The sequence below is a fragment of the Equus asinus genome, chromosome 28 (genome assembly GCF_041296235.1).
Source record: "Equus asinus isolate D_3611 breed Donkey chromosome 28, EquAss-T2T_v2, whole genome shotgun sequence".
Classification (NCBI taxonomy): Eukaryota; Metazoa; Chordata; class Mammalia; order Perissodactyla; family Equidae; genus Equus; species Equus asinus.
Window position 1 is genome coordinate 46,555,724 of NC_091817.1, and position 15,666 is coordinate 46,571,389.

At 53.2% G+C, this 15,666-nt stretch overlaps 1 long non-coding RNA gene across 3 annotated transcripts; it reads right to left on the minus strand.

The window, feature by feature from the left end:
* Positions 1-524: 524 nt before the first annotated feature.
* On the minus strand, positions 525-15,648 carry LOC139042341 (uncharacterized). Of its 3 annotated transcripts, none has more exons than XR_011498977.1 (4): positions 13,321-15,648; positions 12,416-12,561; positions 9,244-11,049; positions 525-8,986 (listed from the first exon to the last, which is right to left on the minus strand). It is a non-coding gene; the product is annotated as an uncharacterized lncRNA (long non-coding RNA). The 3 variants fall into 3 exon arrangements; XR_011498979.1 differs by lacking the exon at positions 13,321-15,648 and adding an exon at positions 12,837-13,256; XR_011498978.1 differs by lacking the exon at positions 13,321-15,648 and adding an exon at positions 12,658-13,256.
* Between the last annotated feature and the right edge of the window lie 18 nt (positions 15,649-15,666).

Below are 15,666 nucleotides of genomic sequence, written 5' to 3' on the forward strand. Positions count from 1 at the left end.
AGCCTGCAGGAGCCAACTCGCTACCTTTGTGGGAGGGACAGGGTGTCTCCAGCAACCGGAGTCAGGTGCCAAAGACACGGCGTCCAGGGGAGGGGAGATCCTATGGTTAAACCAAGAGATGCTCAGGAGTCTATTGCTTGGAGAAGACCGGCAGAGAGAGGCAGGAGGTCGTGTAAAGTTAGGAGAAGCAGACGGAACTGCTATTTTTCATCTCCAAATGGCAATACTGGTAAATGTCAGCTTCCAGTGAATTATGGCCAGGCCACAACCAAGTGCCCAACATGCAGCATCTCCCTTAACCATCACGCAGTTGGGTAGGATGAGCACCATTATTAGTCCCACTCTACAGATAAGGAAAATAGGCTCAGGGGAAGCCAGTCACTTATCTAACGTAAAATAAGGAACTTATCTACCAGACAACCAGTAAGCGGGAGAGACACAACAGGCCTCCAGGCATGCTGTCCCGGGGGACAGGGGCAGAAGCCCGTGCCGTCCCACGCAGCAGCCACGAGCTGCGTGTGGCCACCCAGCACTTGAACTGGTCCAAACTGAGATGTGCTATGAGTACAACACACAAAGTTCAGAGACTTGGCTGTATTTTTTAATTTTTTTAAGTTAAAAGATTATTTTCAACTGTAAAATATCTCAAATTTTTTAAGCTTCATTTTGAAATAATTAAATGTTCACAGGAAGTTCAAAGGCAGTACCCAGAGGCCCAAAGATGTAGTGACATCTTACATAATTATCGTGCAGTATCAAAACCAGGAAACTGCATGTGTGTGTGTGATAACTCCGTGTGCTTTTGTCACACGTGTGGATCCGTGTAACCACCACCACAGTCCAAGAACAGAACCAGCCCTCACCACAGGCATCTCCCTCCTGCCACCTCTTCATAATTTTAAAAGAGAGATGACATGTTGAAATAATATCTTGGCTATCTGAGGTTAATAAAATGTAGTATTGAGATTAATGTCACCCATTTCTTTGCCCTTTATAAGATTGAGAGTCATGTTTGGGGCTTTCCTCCTGTTCCCGCTGGACTGCCCTGGCCTGGAAGTGCAGCCCTGGCTCGGCCTTTGACACAGGTCACCTGACCTCCTGGAGCCTGGCTCCTCCGGAGTAGACGGGGCCTTCAGAGTCAGTGTGCAATTGTTCGTCCATTCAGTGCATCTATTGAGTGCCTGCTGTGTGCTGGGCATTGTGCTAAGGGCTAGGGTGCAGAAGCAAAGACTGCTGCTCAGAAACCTCAGTTGTCCGTGCTCCCAGAGCAGGGAAACCCGGCAGGGGACCCCAGAATCCTGCCCCCTTCCCAATACCTCCCCGAACCCACTCAGGGGCACACGGAAGGAAGGGACGGTGGCAGAAAAATTTAAAAAGTGCTGACACACGGAAGATGCTGATGCCTACAGCCATTGCTCCCAGTTAGAGAACTTGGGAGCCGGCCCTGGGACCTAACGTCCAGTTCATAAGTGTCCCCCATCCCCATCGTTCTGTCTGTCCTTCTGTCCATCTGTCTTTCCATCCATCCCAGAGGTACAGAAGGCTTTTTTAACATTTTTTATTAGGAAAATTTTCTAACAGAAGGAAAAGCAGACTAATAAAACCAACCCTCTTGTACCCACCACATAGATTTAATCAGTGTTAACATTTTTGCCATATTTCCTATTCATGGGACTATTTGGGGAAAAAAAAGATAGTCATCCTGACCTGTCAGCCTTACATCTGTCCGTCTGCATCTCTTGGTTAAAAAAAAGGCACTTTCTTACCCAACCACAATACCATTAACAGTCATTTTTTTATATAATCTGATCCTCAATCTCGGGCCTCTGGTTGGAAATGAGTCGCAGGCCTTTCCCAGACCCACTGAATCAGAGTCTGTGCCTCCTCAAGGTCCCAGAGTAGTTCAGGCTCACATCACAGTCTGAGAAGCAAACATTATACCCAGTCTGTTTGGGGTTGAATTCTGTCCCCCAAAATTCGAATGTTGAAGACCTAAACCCCAGGACCTCAGGACGTGACCTTATTTGGAAACAGGGCCATTGCAGACATCGTCGGTTCAGATGAGGTCATACGGGAGGAGGGCAGGCCCTAACCTGGTGTGACCGGGGTCCTTATTGTAAAATTTGGACATAGAGACACATGTGCATGGAGGGAGGACGATGTGAAAAGACAGAGAGAAGGCAGCCGTCTGCAAGCCAAGGAGAGAGGCCTGGAACGCGTCCCTCCCTCACAGCCCTCAGAGGGACCAGCCTGGCCGAGAGCCACCTTGGTTTTGGATGTCAGGCCTCCCGAGCTGGGAGAACACGTCTGTCGTTGTCAGCCACCCAGGTTGCGGTCCTGTGCTATGTCAGCCCCAGGATACTCATGCCCACAGCCTGCGCTCAGGCTCCCCCCAAAGCTGAGCCCACCCTGAAAGGTTCTGATGTAACCGGGCTGGGGTGGAGCTTAGGCGCCGATGCTCGTGACATTCCCGTGGGATTCTCGGCTGAGCACCGGTGGATCCCTGCTCCACTCTCCCGGTTAGCTGGGAAACAGCAGGCCGGGTGAAACCCCAGTGCTGCCTGGCGCTTTGTGGGGAAGGGCTGTAAGCTGTCCGGGGAGAGAAACACCAGCACTAGAGTGGGAACCCTCCAAGCTGTGGTCTTCAACGTGGAGTCCTGGACCAGCAGCGCCAGCATCCCTTGGGAGCTTTCGAGAAATACAGATGCTCAAGCCCCAGGCGGGCCTCTTGAATCAGAGACTGTGGGGTGGGGCCCTCCTGGCAATTCCGATGCCCGCTCAAGTGTGGGAACCAGAGCCTTAAAGGGGTGTGGGCCGCAAGCGCCCCGTGCATCTCATAGCCTCCATCCGTACCAGCCCACAGGGATTTTAAGAACGATTAGCTGTCTTTATGATGAGTTGTAAAGAAGCAAAATCCACTTGCATAGCCAAGCTTATGCCGGGTGTTTCCTTCCTGGACCTCCCAGCTAGCATCTGCATCCGACTGCGGTCCCCACACAGTCACTTTGTTAATCCACTTGTTTGTTGAAACATTAATAGAGGAACACAGTAACGACCTCAAACAGTCCCGAGAGGATTTAATGACAAGAGAATCTCTCCATCGCAGTCCGAGTCCTGCTCCCCAGAGGCGGCCACGGCCAGAACTCTTGTGGATTTTCCCAGAGCTCTTCTCTAAATCCATACTCAAGTCCACGAACATCCCTTGAACACGCACACCAGAAGCCGACCACAGCTTTACACAGTGTCTTTTTCCTGCACTTAGCAACATATCATGGAGCTCACACAGACCTCTGTTTTCGTAACCCGCTTGTCTGACTGTGTGTGATTAATTGAGCAAACCCCTACGGCTGAGTGCTTCGTGTGCTTCTCATCTTTTGCTTTTACGTGCAACAATCCTTGTGCATATATATCCTTACACAAATGGCCCAACGTTGGGGTTTCCAGATGTGTGAATTTCACAGGCCAATTAAAGTATCAAGGGGCTGGGGCCGGCCTGGTGGCACAGCGGTTAACTGCACACATTCGCTTCGGCAGCCCAGAGTTCACCGGTTCGGATCCCGGGTGCGGACATGGCACCACTTGGCAAGCCATGCTGTGGTAGGCGTCCCACATATAAAGTAGAGGAAAATGGGCATGGATGTTAGCTCAGGGCCAGTCTTCCTCAGCAAAAAGAGGAGGATTGGTGGCAGATGTTAGCTCAGGGCTAATCTTCCACAAAAAAAAAAGTTAATAAAAAAATATATATATCATTTAAAATATCAAGGGGCTGATCCAAAGCTGCCTGTTTATTTTAACAACTAAGGATAGTAAAAAAAAAAACAATAATGCCATTTATCATCTATTTTGTAAAGTAAAATAATTTAACACCTAAATCTTAGAAAGACAAGATTTTTTAAAAAGCAATAAATTAAACGCCTTGTCTTGTAGAACACTCGAGTTTCTTATGGTATTACAGATCTGCGGTGACTGGTTTTCAACAAGATTCTTCAAAGGATGAAGGGAGCTGGGATTATACACATGCACTCGCCCCGCCCTCCAAAATCCCAAGGGTGTCGTTTTGTAGCGGGCCTCCGCCAGCTTCTCCCCATTCTGCTTTTAATGACGCCGCCCTGCGGTCCCAGGTGTTCCCCGTGAAGAGCGAGCGCTTCCATTCTCGTTAGGTAGGGCGACTGATTTACTAGAAGGTAATTCCAAGCAGGTGCCTAATGAGATTAACGCGGCAACTGGACAGCTGCTTCACTTTCAAAGAAATCTGTTAGCAGGTGCTCGTGGGCTCTGCTCTATTAAAAGCCAATTGCTCTGTAATTCAATTGCGTGGCAGCCTCTATTATCCAGGAGTCCAAATGCCTGGAAAACAGGACGGCCCCTGCCTGCGGTCTGGCCCTGCCCCACTTCCCCAAGAGTGCCTGGTCTCTCATCCCTTCTGCGTATTTGCAGATGGCTCCTGCAGATGGCTCCTAAACTGAGCCTTGCGGAGGCCCTGTCTGAGGACGACGGCTTTGGCATCCCCCGGGAGCCAGAACCCACATTTTCACCAGGTGATTCACAGGCACGTTACAATCTGAGAAGGCCTGGCCTAAATAGAGCTAGCCCGAGACCCAGTGGCGGGGTGGGTGGGCAATGTGTTGTCAGACCGCTGGGTGGGGACCCGACTCTGCCAGATCTGCTTGTGGACATTGAATAAGAGGCTTGGCTCTCTGGGCCTCAGTTTGCTCACGTGTAAAGTGGGAGTAAGAATGGGAGGTGCCTCCAGGAGCTGTTTTGAGGATTAAATACACGAATGAACTGTAAGGCTCTCTCACAGGGCCTGGCACAGGAGAGGTGCTCCAACAGTGTGGGTGCTTTCTTCCCTGCCCCGATGAGAAAGGGACTCCGGGGCCACTGTCTCCCCAGCTCTGACCATCCCAGAAACCCACAGGGCCCTGTGGGCTCTAAATTCAGCGCTTGTCAGGCTGTCCTGGGGCAGTGGTCAAGGTGAGGTTCCAGGACTCGGTCCCAGAGAGTCTGTAGGTCAGGAGTGGTGCCCAGATGTTTGCACTCTTCCCTCTGCCTCCCAGGTGACCATGACACACGTGGTCCAGGGAGCACGCACAGAGAAACCATCCAGAGCCCTCGCTGCTCAGAGTGTGGTCTGCAGACCAGCAGCATCCCCTGGAGCCTGTTAGAAATGCGGGATGTCAGGCCTGCCCCGGACTGTCAGCCCAGGATCTGCATTTTAACCAGCTCCCCGGGAGACCAGGCATCGACCTAGGACTCAGTGCAGGCAAAATGCCAGCACACAGGAAGTGCGTGTGGCCTCTCAGGCTCAGCCTCCCAGCCCCCTCTTCTTCCGAGGACAAGGCTTAGCTGTCATCCTCCAATGTTGAAGCTTGATTTTTCTGGAAAGGGTCTCATACTATTTCCTGGCACTGCTGTAACAAAGTACCACAAACTGAGTGGCTCAAAACGACAGACATATATTCTCTCACAGTCCCAGAGGTCAGTGTCCAAACTCAGGTTCCCTCTGGGTACTCCAAGTGAGAATTCGCTCCAGGCCTCTCCCCCAGCTTCTGGTGGCGGCCAGCGACCCTCGGCGTCAGGACTTGTCGACGCATCACCCCCCTCTGCTCCATCGTCACACGGCCTTCCCTGTGTCTGTGACTTCTCCTCTTCTGTCTCTTATAAGCACATCAGACATCAGATTGAGGGCCCACCCTAATCCAGGATGATCTCCTCTCGAGATCCTTAATTACATCTGCAAAGACTATTTCCAAGGCAGGTCACATGCTCAGGCACCAGGAGTGAGGGCTTGGACGCATCTGTTTGGGGGGCCACCTTTCCACCCACCACAGGTCCACTTTGTGGCTTACACCTTTCAGTGTTTAAGTCGCTCTTCTCTGAGGGGCTTTACGTTTGTTAAATCTCTCATGTGGGCGGGAGAAAGGCCATGTCCTTTAAGAGATTTCAGTCCTCCGTAAGCCGGTGGGGGAGGCCTCATTCCGGTGACGGGTGCTGACGATCTCAATTACAGCACCACCAGCGGCTTTTGACACCCACCAGGGGCCAGAGAGGGGCAGCCAGGTGGCCATCAGGCCTGGCACCTCCACTGGGGGTGGGGATGTGGCCTTGAGGTGTGGCCCCACCCACCAGCCTACAAATGTCATGCAAGAAACTGGGGCACCAACTCCCAGGGGAGGCCACCAGGGAAGGATCCAGCCCCAGATAAAAGGATGTTTATCTGGTGGTGCTTCTAGAAACATCTAACACCCGCCAATAAAGGATCCCGGCGTGAGTTTAATGAGACCCCTGAATGGGAGTGTCCAAGTCCTTGGTGCCCAGCACTGGAGGTCCCCGGAGCTGGGACACAGGCACGGACACACACACTTGGACAGCACAGGCTGTTGGAGGCAATAGGAACGATCAAACTGCCCATCACTCTTGGTGTGGACGGGAGGCTCTCAGCCTGCTGCACGTGGGAATCTCGTTGGGAACTCACACAAGTCCTGGTGCCCAGCTGCTCCCAGACCAATGGGTCAGCAGCTCTGGGAGGCAGGCCTCAGCCACCCAGGGGATCCAACGCACAGCAGCACTGAGAACCGCGAGCGTGTGACCGCAAGCTGTTGCCACACCGACTGGGGCTTTGTGGGAAGATACGGGGCCTTGTGGCAGCCAGGGGCGTCTTAAGAACCCACAGGTGGAGGCAGTGGCAGGTGGAGGCAGTGGCCCACATGGCAGCCTGTCTGAAACCATGCTTCTGCTTCCATCCCATGGGGCCCCCGGGCCGTCATCCTGGGACCCTCCTTGCCTTCTACCCCTCACTCCCGCGGAGGACTTCTGCCGCCAGAACCCGCCCCCTTTGGGGCTGCTCTGTCCCTCCTCTCGAGTTTGTGGCCACTGTGGGGGTGCACTGCTCAGACCTCCCTCCTTTCTGTCCCCAGACAACAGTGGAGCAGGGCGGGGCTGCCAGAGCAGGCCATGCCGGCCCCAAGCCGGCTCCTCCAAAGGGTCATCTTCGCGCCGGGGCTCCCTGTCAGCTGGCCAAGACTTCCTGCTTGTTGCCCTGCAGGCTGAGCCTCTTTCTGCCCAACCCGCCTTCCTTCTGCTTCTCCTTTCTCGGGTGTCACATCCGCACTGTGGGCTGAAGCATCTCCCACCGCCTGCTCGGTCTCCCTCTCGTCCATCACAGGCATCATACCCAATAAGTCTCTTGCACATCTAATTCCAGCTGGGCCTCTGCTGCCCGTGGGACCTGAACTAGCTCAGGACTCAGCAGTGGGCGTGTCCCCATATACAGGAATGGGGTTCAGGAGACGTGGCTGGCCACAACATAAGTGTCCTCTGTGCTCGGACCTCTCCCCAAAGTCCCACCCCAAGCAGCAGCTGACCCAACCTCGCTCTCCCTAACAGCCCTTGCCCCCTCCTCTCTCCCCCCTTCCCTCGCCTTTAAGGTCTCTTCTCTTTGCTGCATGTTTTCACTGTGTCTTTGTCATGTAACTATAACCCATTCCCCTGACCAAAACTATAAAGATCGGAGAGCGTGTCAGTCAACCCATCCGTCCATCAACCCCGCTTAGAAGGGCAGAGAGGGACATGCATTGTTAATATTTTTTCCCTGTCCCATGGACCCCAACTTAATGATTATAACAGCTTAATAAGTTGCTTCTTGCTTCCCTTACTTGTATGTAAAGATGAAAGGCCGGAGAATTCCTGACCATTTGCAGGGAAGAACGTAAGGAAGGCCCCTCCTGACCAGCAGGTGGCCCCCAGGCCATGCTTTCAGGAGCTGTGCCTTAGAGGTGCCCCATTCCACCATTAGCCCTGGCCCCACCAACCCCTTTCTGGAGCCGGTCCTTGGAAACAAGACGGCAGCAGCAGGTGGGCAGGCCCCCGCCGCAGCCTGTGTGCAGAGGAGCATCTCCACGCCACGTGGCGGGAGGGTCCCTCCTGTGCTGCCATCCGCCCGCTCCTCCTCACCTCCCTGCAGCCTCCACAGCTCCGCTTCCATCCTTTGTTCGGCCGCGCCAGCCAACCTAAGAGCATAAGCAGATTCTGCGCAAATCCCCCTCACAAAGCACAATCCACCCTCGGCCAGTGCAGCCAAGACACCACCCAAGACGGTCCCTGATCCACGAGGAAGGGGGACTTTCCTCCAGCTCAGGCAAGTCATGTGACACTCCGGAACAGGGCCCCGGTATGTTTGTGATGGAGAGCACGGCCCTTGGAGAAGCACAGGCATATTGTTTTCTCTGTCGGGACCGAGAGCTCCCAACGCTCCTTCAATGCCGCCCCAGCCCCACTGTGGACAACACAGTTCCAGCCCCTCAGCGGCCCACGGTGGGAAACAGGAAAAGACAGTGAGGCTGTGTTATTAACGACTCCTCGGGCTTCTAATAGCGGCCTGTGCCGAGCTCAGAGAAACACGATCGCTGCCCTGATGTTCGATTGGCCTGTGTGGATCTTAGATTAATTGGCTGTAAAGAAGAGACTCAGGTTCAGCCACTTGAGCCAGGATTTCACTGAATGCTCACGGGAATCTCGTGAAGAAGGACCACAGCTGATTTCACACACATGTGAATTGGGGCTCAGAAAGATCCAGTAACTTTCCCCAAGTGACACAGCCAGTAAGGGCAGGGCCGAGGCTGGAGCTGGGGTCTCCTAGTTCTAAGCAGAGCGGACTGCTTGTTGGCCACCCAGGAACCGATTAAAAGAACTTTCCAACCAAAGTCTGTTCCTTGAGCAAATATGGTTTGTTGTTATTTGAAAATGCCAAGCACACAAGTTGCGCTTGCTCTGTGCCAGGCGCTGTTCTGAGCCCCTCCCGGCGTTGATTCACTTAATCATCTCCACAGTTCTGTGAGGCAGGTTCAGGCATCATCCAAGCTTACACTTGAGGAAACCGAGGCGCTGGGGGTTAACTGACTTGCTGGAAATCACACAAGAATGTCTGAGCTGGGATTTTCACTCGGCATTTGATTCTGGAGTCGCTGAACTTCACCACTGCCCCCTGCTACAGAGAAAAGAAAGGAAACGCAGAAAGGAGAAGTGCGTTTGGCTCATAAACAGGATCAAAACTCACTGAATTTAAGGGCAAAAATCCCCTTGGCCTGTTTCTTGGAACAGCTCATTGTGATGCGCCCACCATCAGCCAGAGACAGCAGAGGCTCCAGGTGAAGACAAAGAGCCACGCTCTGCAGATCCACTAGCTGTGCGACACGGGCCAGTTCTTCAGTTTCCCGTCTGTAAAGTGGGGGTGGCAATGCCTACCTCACATTCCAGGCATCAAACGAGTGGAGCTCCCAGAACCGCGCCTGGCTCCTCTTGAGTGGGGAACAAAGGTCACCCTTTGCTATTCCTGTTTTTCTGCTCAATTCCACACTCCCACCACCACCACCACCACCAGCACCATCACCTCACTGCTCTCTGAAAGTCGAGTGAATTTGCAGGAATAATGCAGCCACCCAGGCTAACTTAATGACATCCCGAGTGTGGGCCACATGGGCTTATGATTTATGACTATGACTTTTAAAAAGTCATAAAGGGGTCACACCCATGTCTATGGGTAATTTCTCCCATTTCAACACCAAAGCCCAGGACATGAACTCCCTCAAGGGGAATCCAGCGTCAGCTCCTCCCTGTGCTGACACGAGTTTTAAGTTTCAGGAGCTGGAGACTGAAGGGACCTATGGAGATCCTATCTCACTTACTCATTGGTTCATTCATTCATTCAGCAAATGTCCCTGGAGTGTCTGCTATATGCTAAGTACTGGCAGACAGTGGACATAGTTACTGACTCCTGGAACGTTCTAAGTCGACAAATACCAGCAAACAACATATCATGCACATAATCATTTAATTGCCAGCGCTGTGAAGGAAAATGCAACAGGGCCAGGACACGGTGTCACAGAAGGATGGGACCTGGTCAGGGAGGAAGTGGGAGTTAAGCTGAGACCTGAGAGATGCGTAGGAGGACATGGACGGGAGGGAGAGAGGAGGAATCAGTCCAGGCTACAGGAAGGCCCAGGGAAGGAGAGTGGGCTGAGTCTGGGGAATCGAAAGGAAACCAGTGGTAGTCGAGCAGAGCAGGCCAGGAGAGGCAGCCACAGATGTGAACAGCTGGCTCATGAGAGGCCTTTAGGACCACATTCTCAGAGCAATGGGAAGTGATTAAAAGCTTTCAACAGGACTGACATGCTAAGATTTGGGTTTCAAAAAGATCACCCTGGCAGCTGTATGGACAACAGATGGGAAGAGTGGAAAGCAGTGAGGAGGTGAAGGATGGCAGGGCTTGGACCAGAGTCATGAAAATGGAAGTGAGCTGCTTTTATGAAATCGACAGGACGTGGTGATGAGCAGGACATAGGGTGAAGGAATGGGGTCACGGATGCCTCCTGGGATTCTGGTATGTACACCTGGGAATGAGCTGGAGTCTTTCACTGAGGACAATGATGGGAACAAGCTGTGGAACAGACATTTTGCTGATTCTCCAACAGTCTTCACATAATATGCAGCCAAAGCCGCATAAAGTAACATTTTCATAGTCTCTGCATTTTATGTAAACCATCGAAATAGGGAGACAGTTGCCATGCTTCAGCATGGGGTGGTCATTCAGGGCTTGTTCAGGACTATATTATGAAGCTCCTGGAGGTCTTTTTATTTGGAAAAAAGGACTCCAGCTTGGGCTGCTGACACTTCCAGCCCAACTGCTATACCTTCAGCTCTTGGCATAAGAAAGGAAGCCTTTTTCTTTTCCCAAAGCTTCTGTCCTAATCAGCAGGGTTATTATAGGAAACAGGAATGTGCATTATTTTTTTCAATGTTTGGATAACTCTGGGAAAGTTACCATTACTCACCCCACTTTACAGTTACGGAAACCAAGGCTCAGAGATGGTAACTCTCTGGCCTGAGAGCACGCATCTAGTAAGCAGCAGATCTGTGATTCAAGGACATGCTGGTTATTCTCCAGATCCGCTCTCTGCCCTTCTCCTCTGTCCCAGGCCCAGGAAGCCGATCTCCATGCCCTTGTGCCTCTCCTGGTTTGGCCACTGGGAAGCACCAGCAGGAGATGAGAGCCTGGAAGGAGAGAGAGGCCAGGGTATTTATCACGCTCCCTACAGCTCCATCCACACTGGGCTTGCTTTTGGCAGTGGCTTCATTCTTTAGCCATGGCCACGGCTGCTGTTGGTCAGCATCTCTGTGATGCTGCCACGCTGGTAGAGTCCAGTGAAAGCCTTCTCTCACCTTCCCCGCTCAGCGTCCCTGCAGTGGCTCCCTGCTGTGGCTTCTGGGTGTCTTGCCATCCTGGTCTGGTTCCCTCCACTGCCCAAACCTCTGTCCAGAGCCCCTTAAAATGACACCCCCTTTGAGGAACACTTTGGGAACACCACCCTTTCCTGCCAATACCGACTCAAACAAATGCAGCTCACCTGCACACAACACTGCTTCATGACCCCCATTGTACCCCGAGTCTGCAAAACGCCCCCGCACCCATCCTCACCCACACACTCTGGGTCTACCATCAAAGCTTCACTGCATCCGCCCCCTTCCTATTCCCGCCCCTATTCCAGGACTGTATGACCTCCCACCCGAATTGCTTCAATAAGTTCCCGATCTGCACCCCTCTTCCATCCTCTTTGCATCAGATCCACGCTGCCCAATGCTGTCTGATTTATCTTCTTGTCATATGTCAACCAGAATGTCACCTGGCCACTGAGAAACCTTTAGCAGTACAAGAGAAAGAGCACGGCCTTTGGAGGCAGACACATCTGGGTTTCCTCACTGAACCTCTGTCTCCTCCTCTGTGCCATGGGCCCCGTAAGAGTTGCCTACCTTCTTGTCTTTCCAAGTGTGGTCATGGACCAGCAGCATCAGTGTGGTCTGAGGGTCTGTTAGACACATAGAATCTCAGCCCCCGCCCCCAGACCCGCTGAATCGGAATCCACATTTTCACAAGCTCCTCCGGGCGATTCGTGTGTACAGTAAATTTTGAAAAGCCCTGCCCTGCCTCAGCGGATTCTGGTTTGGAGGAAAGAAAAAGTCAATTTCCTGCTGGATTACTGACTGAGAGCAAGGATAGTGCCCTTCCTCGTCCTTCTTTTCTGCGGTAAGGAGGTAGAAGTCTGCCCTCCTCCAACGCTGGATCACCCCGCACCTGAGGGGCTAGCAGTTAGCACAGCACCTGCGCCCCTTACGCATAATCTCCTTTCCTCCTCGCAGTGCCCCTCTGAAGAAGAAACCATTGTCCCCATGGTACCGACGGGGAAACATGCTCAGGGAGGCCCTATGACTTGCCCAAGGTCGCTTTGCTCGAGGCAGGTGGGGGACCACGCCCGTCTGAGGCCCCCGCCCTTGTCTGACCTGCCATGCTTGCCCCCCTCTCTCAGCCTGCACCGCCGTGTGGGATCCTAGGTTTGGGGTCCTGCGTTTCTAAGAGCCACACCTGCTCCCGCTCTTATCCGTTTGCTCGTCCATCCACGACTTCCACAGGGGGAGGCAGCATCGTCCTGCGGACAAATTCTGAGTTCCCCTCCAGGGCCAGTCTGGAAACTCCTGACAAACACGTCCTCTGAGCAGACAGGCCAGAACCTGAACAAAGAAACACAGAAATGTTACCGACTTGCAAATTTATGGGCAATCCAGGCTGCCAGATTTGCATTTTTGGCCAACTGTCCTTTTGCTCACTCTGCTGAAATCACTCCGTTCCGGCTCCCTCATTCATGAGTGTAACCAGGAGGGCCGTCGGGACAGAGAGTGTGATGAAAGCAGTGACCTTTCCGGAACAGAATGGCCAGTGGCCCCAGCATTCCTGCGAGGAATGCCCCATTAGCAGCTGAGGGCCTTGGTGCTGTTTCTGGAAGCACCTTCTTCGGCAGCTGAAAATCTCATCTTTGTATCTGGCAGTTCTGGCTCTTCATTGCACGCACATTCGGTTCCCTCCCGGGGGCGAGGCCTTCCTCCGGGACACCCCAGCCGTTTCCTGCCTGCCACCAGCGGCTGAGGAGAGGTGGGGGTGAGTTCTGACAATCTCGTCATCGGGAGGGATGTTGGGGCCCTGGGGGCTGGGAGCAGGAAGGAAGCCACACAGCTGAGCAGCTGCCAGAAATTGTCGCTGCCGATACTGCGCAAAGAGCATGATCTTACTCCTGAAATAACGTCATGGCTGTGATTCATTCGACAAAATTTTAAAGCATATTTATTGTTCCTTATGAAAGTATTATAACTACCTTCCAGAAATGAAAAGCAAGAAATTACACACACACACACACACACACTCACAGACACACTCATTGTGTCAGGGGTCCCCAAGACCACCCCCATGTTCAGAGATTCCCTGGAAGGACTCACGGTTTTCAACATCTAGCTGTATCCGTGGCAAAGAGCGATTTCAGCCGTGGAGTCAGACACACCACTGCATCATAAGGGGAAAACCCACAGTGGGACGCAGCCGTCTGCAGGGCGCGAAACAGGCCCTCACCAGGAACCGAACCTGCCGGCACCTTTATCTCGTGCTTCCAGCCTCCAGAACTCTGAGAAGTAAATGTCTGTTGTTGAAAGCCCCGCGTCTGTGGTATTTCCTTACAGCAGCCTGAGCTGACTGAGACATGGAGTCTAGAAGAATCCGTACCCAGGCTTCCTGATGCTCCCTCTCCCAGGAAGGTGACACAGAGCACTCTCCTCCTGCAGCAGTGTCCCCGCCCCAGGCAGCCCGTGGGAGACTCCGTGCCCAAGGGTTTCCCTGGGGCTGGTCATGCAGGCATCCTCTGCCTGGCACGGACCAAAACACCAGATTCCCACAAAAAAAGCAAGGGTTCCGCATAAGCCGTACTGTTGTACAAACACACCAGGCACAGTGACGCGTCCTTGTCAGCTAGGGAATGCACAGAACGGGTCCAGTGCCCGGTTCCTGGATGCCACCCGTGAGCCAAGACGTAAGCAGGCCTTTCTAAGGAGAGCGTCTCCAGCCTGCCACGTCACCTCGGTTCTGCACCTCCACACACAAGCATAACACCACCGCTGCGAGCACTTCTACTCATTGCCATCTTCTCCACCCCGGGCAAGACTCTAGAATGGTTGACCCAGGAAACCCGGAAAAGAAGTAGTGTCTGCTAGGAACCCGTATGGAAGAACAATGACAGCAACGATAATAATAATCTGCCTCGCCACATGCCAGGTAACTCTACATTATCTCCTTTAATCCTCACGGCAACCTTGTGGGACAGGAAATATTATGATTCCCATTTTAAAGCTGAGGAAAACTGAGGTTCAGAGAGGTTACGTGACTTGCCAAGGTCACACAGCCCTTAAGTGGAGATGCTGTGATTCGAATCCAGACCTGTCCTCCACTAAGCCTGATCTCCAACCATTGCACTGGGAACGTCACGCCAGCTCACCTATTTCCTTTTCCGCCGGAATTCAGACAGTAAATCGGGAAAATGCAACAGACACGGTGAGGCTGGAGGTGAAAGAGATCTCTCACAACTTCCTGGACATTTAATCCACTCAGGTGGATTCCAAGTTGTTGCAGGATGGCCCTCAACGGGAACTGACTGATTCGTGGGCAGGACTGATGACCACTCGAGGGGGTGACACATCACAGGACTGTGGATGCAGCGTGGTCCTAGTCGGCTGATCCCCTGACCCCCTCGCACCCCGTCAGCAGCGGGCACAGTGCCTGGGATGTGTTGTGCACCCCAGGCAGCAGAGACGAGCTGGCTAAGGGAGGCCCCGTGACGGACACTGCCGACCTCTCCTGTCTGCTCCGAGCCCCAGGCTCGGGGCCACATGCAGGTGGGCCTCATCCAATCGGAAGAGCAAGGCGCGATAGTTCTTATGTTAACTGGAGATTTTACAAGGATCGGGTGGGAACATCAGAACCCACAGTGGAGAATAAGAACAGGACGCAGTCAGTTCCACGGTTAACTAAACGTAGCAATGGACACCAAAGGGCAGGTGTGCAGATATGCCCGGAGGGGCGCGGTGGTCTTCTGCAGCCCCCAGGCCCACGCCCCATACTGCTGATGGGCCGAGAGGAAGCTCTCGCTCTGCTCGGATCTGGTCCAGGCTCCCCTTCTCAGCTGTCATGCTCTTGTGCTAGTCCCCTCCGGGTTCTCGGGCTGCCCGGCCCTGCCCTGGGTGTGCCTTTTCTCTCATTTTAGTTAGTCATCCTGGACATTTTCTGTCCTCTACGTTTCCTTGGCCTGTGGCCACCCACTTTGATGCAATTCTAGAAAGAATTTTGAAATGCCTTTCCTTCCACTGGGGCAACCACCTTGCCAACAGAGTCTGTCTGTCTTGCTCAAAGTTCTTTGGGTTGCAGATAACACAAACCCAGGGCCGGCTCCGTGAGCACACAACCTGCCCAGTGGCAGAGGGCCCCGGCTTAGGAGGGGTCCCCACTTGGTTTCATGCTCTGCAGTTGCCACCTTAAAATTCCTAAAGGTGTTTGAAAAAGGGAACCCCCAGCTTCCTTTTGGGGCCAAGCCCCACACTGCATGTAGCTGGTCCTGCATAAAGCCATTCTGGAAATCTGAATTACCAAAGGAGACGACTGGAAGGACAAGCGGGCACCTCAGAGAACCCAGAGGCAAGGTTGCGATGGGGCCTCACAGAGCTGGAAGCAGGGCCTGGGGAACCTGAAGGAGCCCAGGAGGCCCCTCTCCTCCCCCCACCCCCCCCACCCCCCCCAGCTCT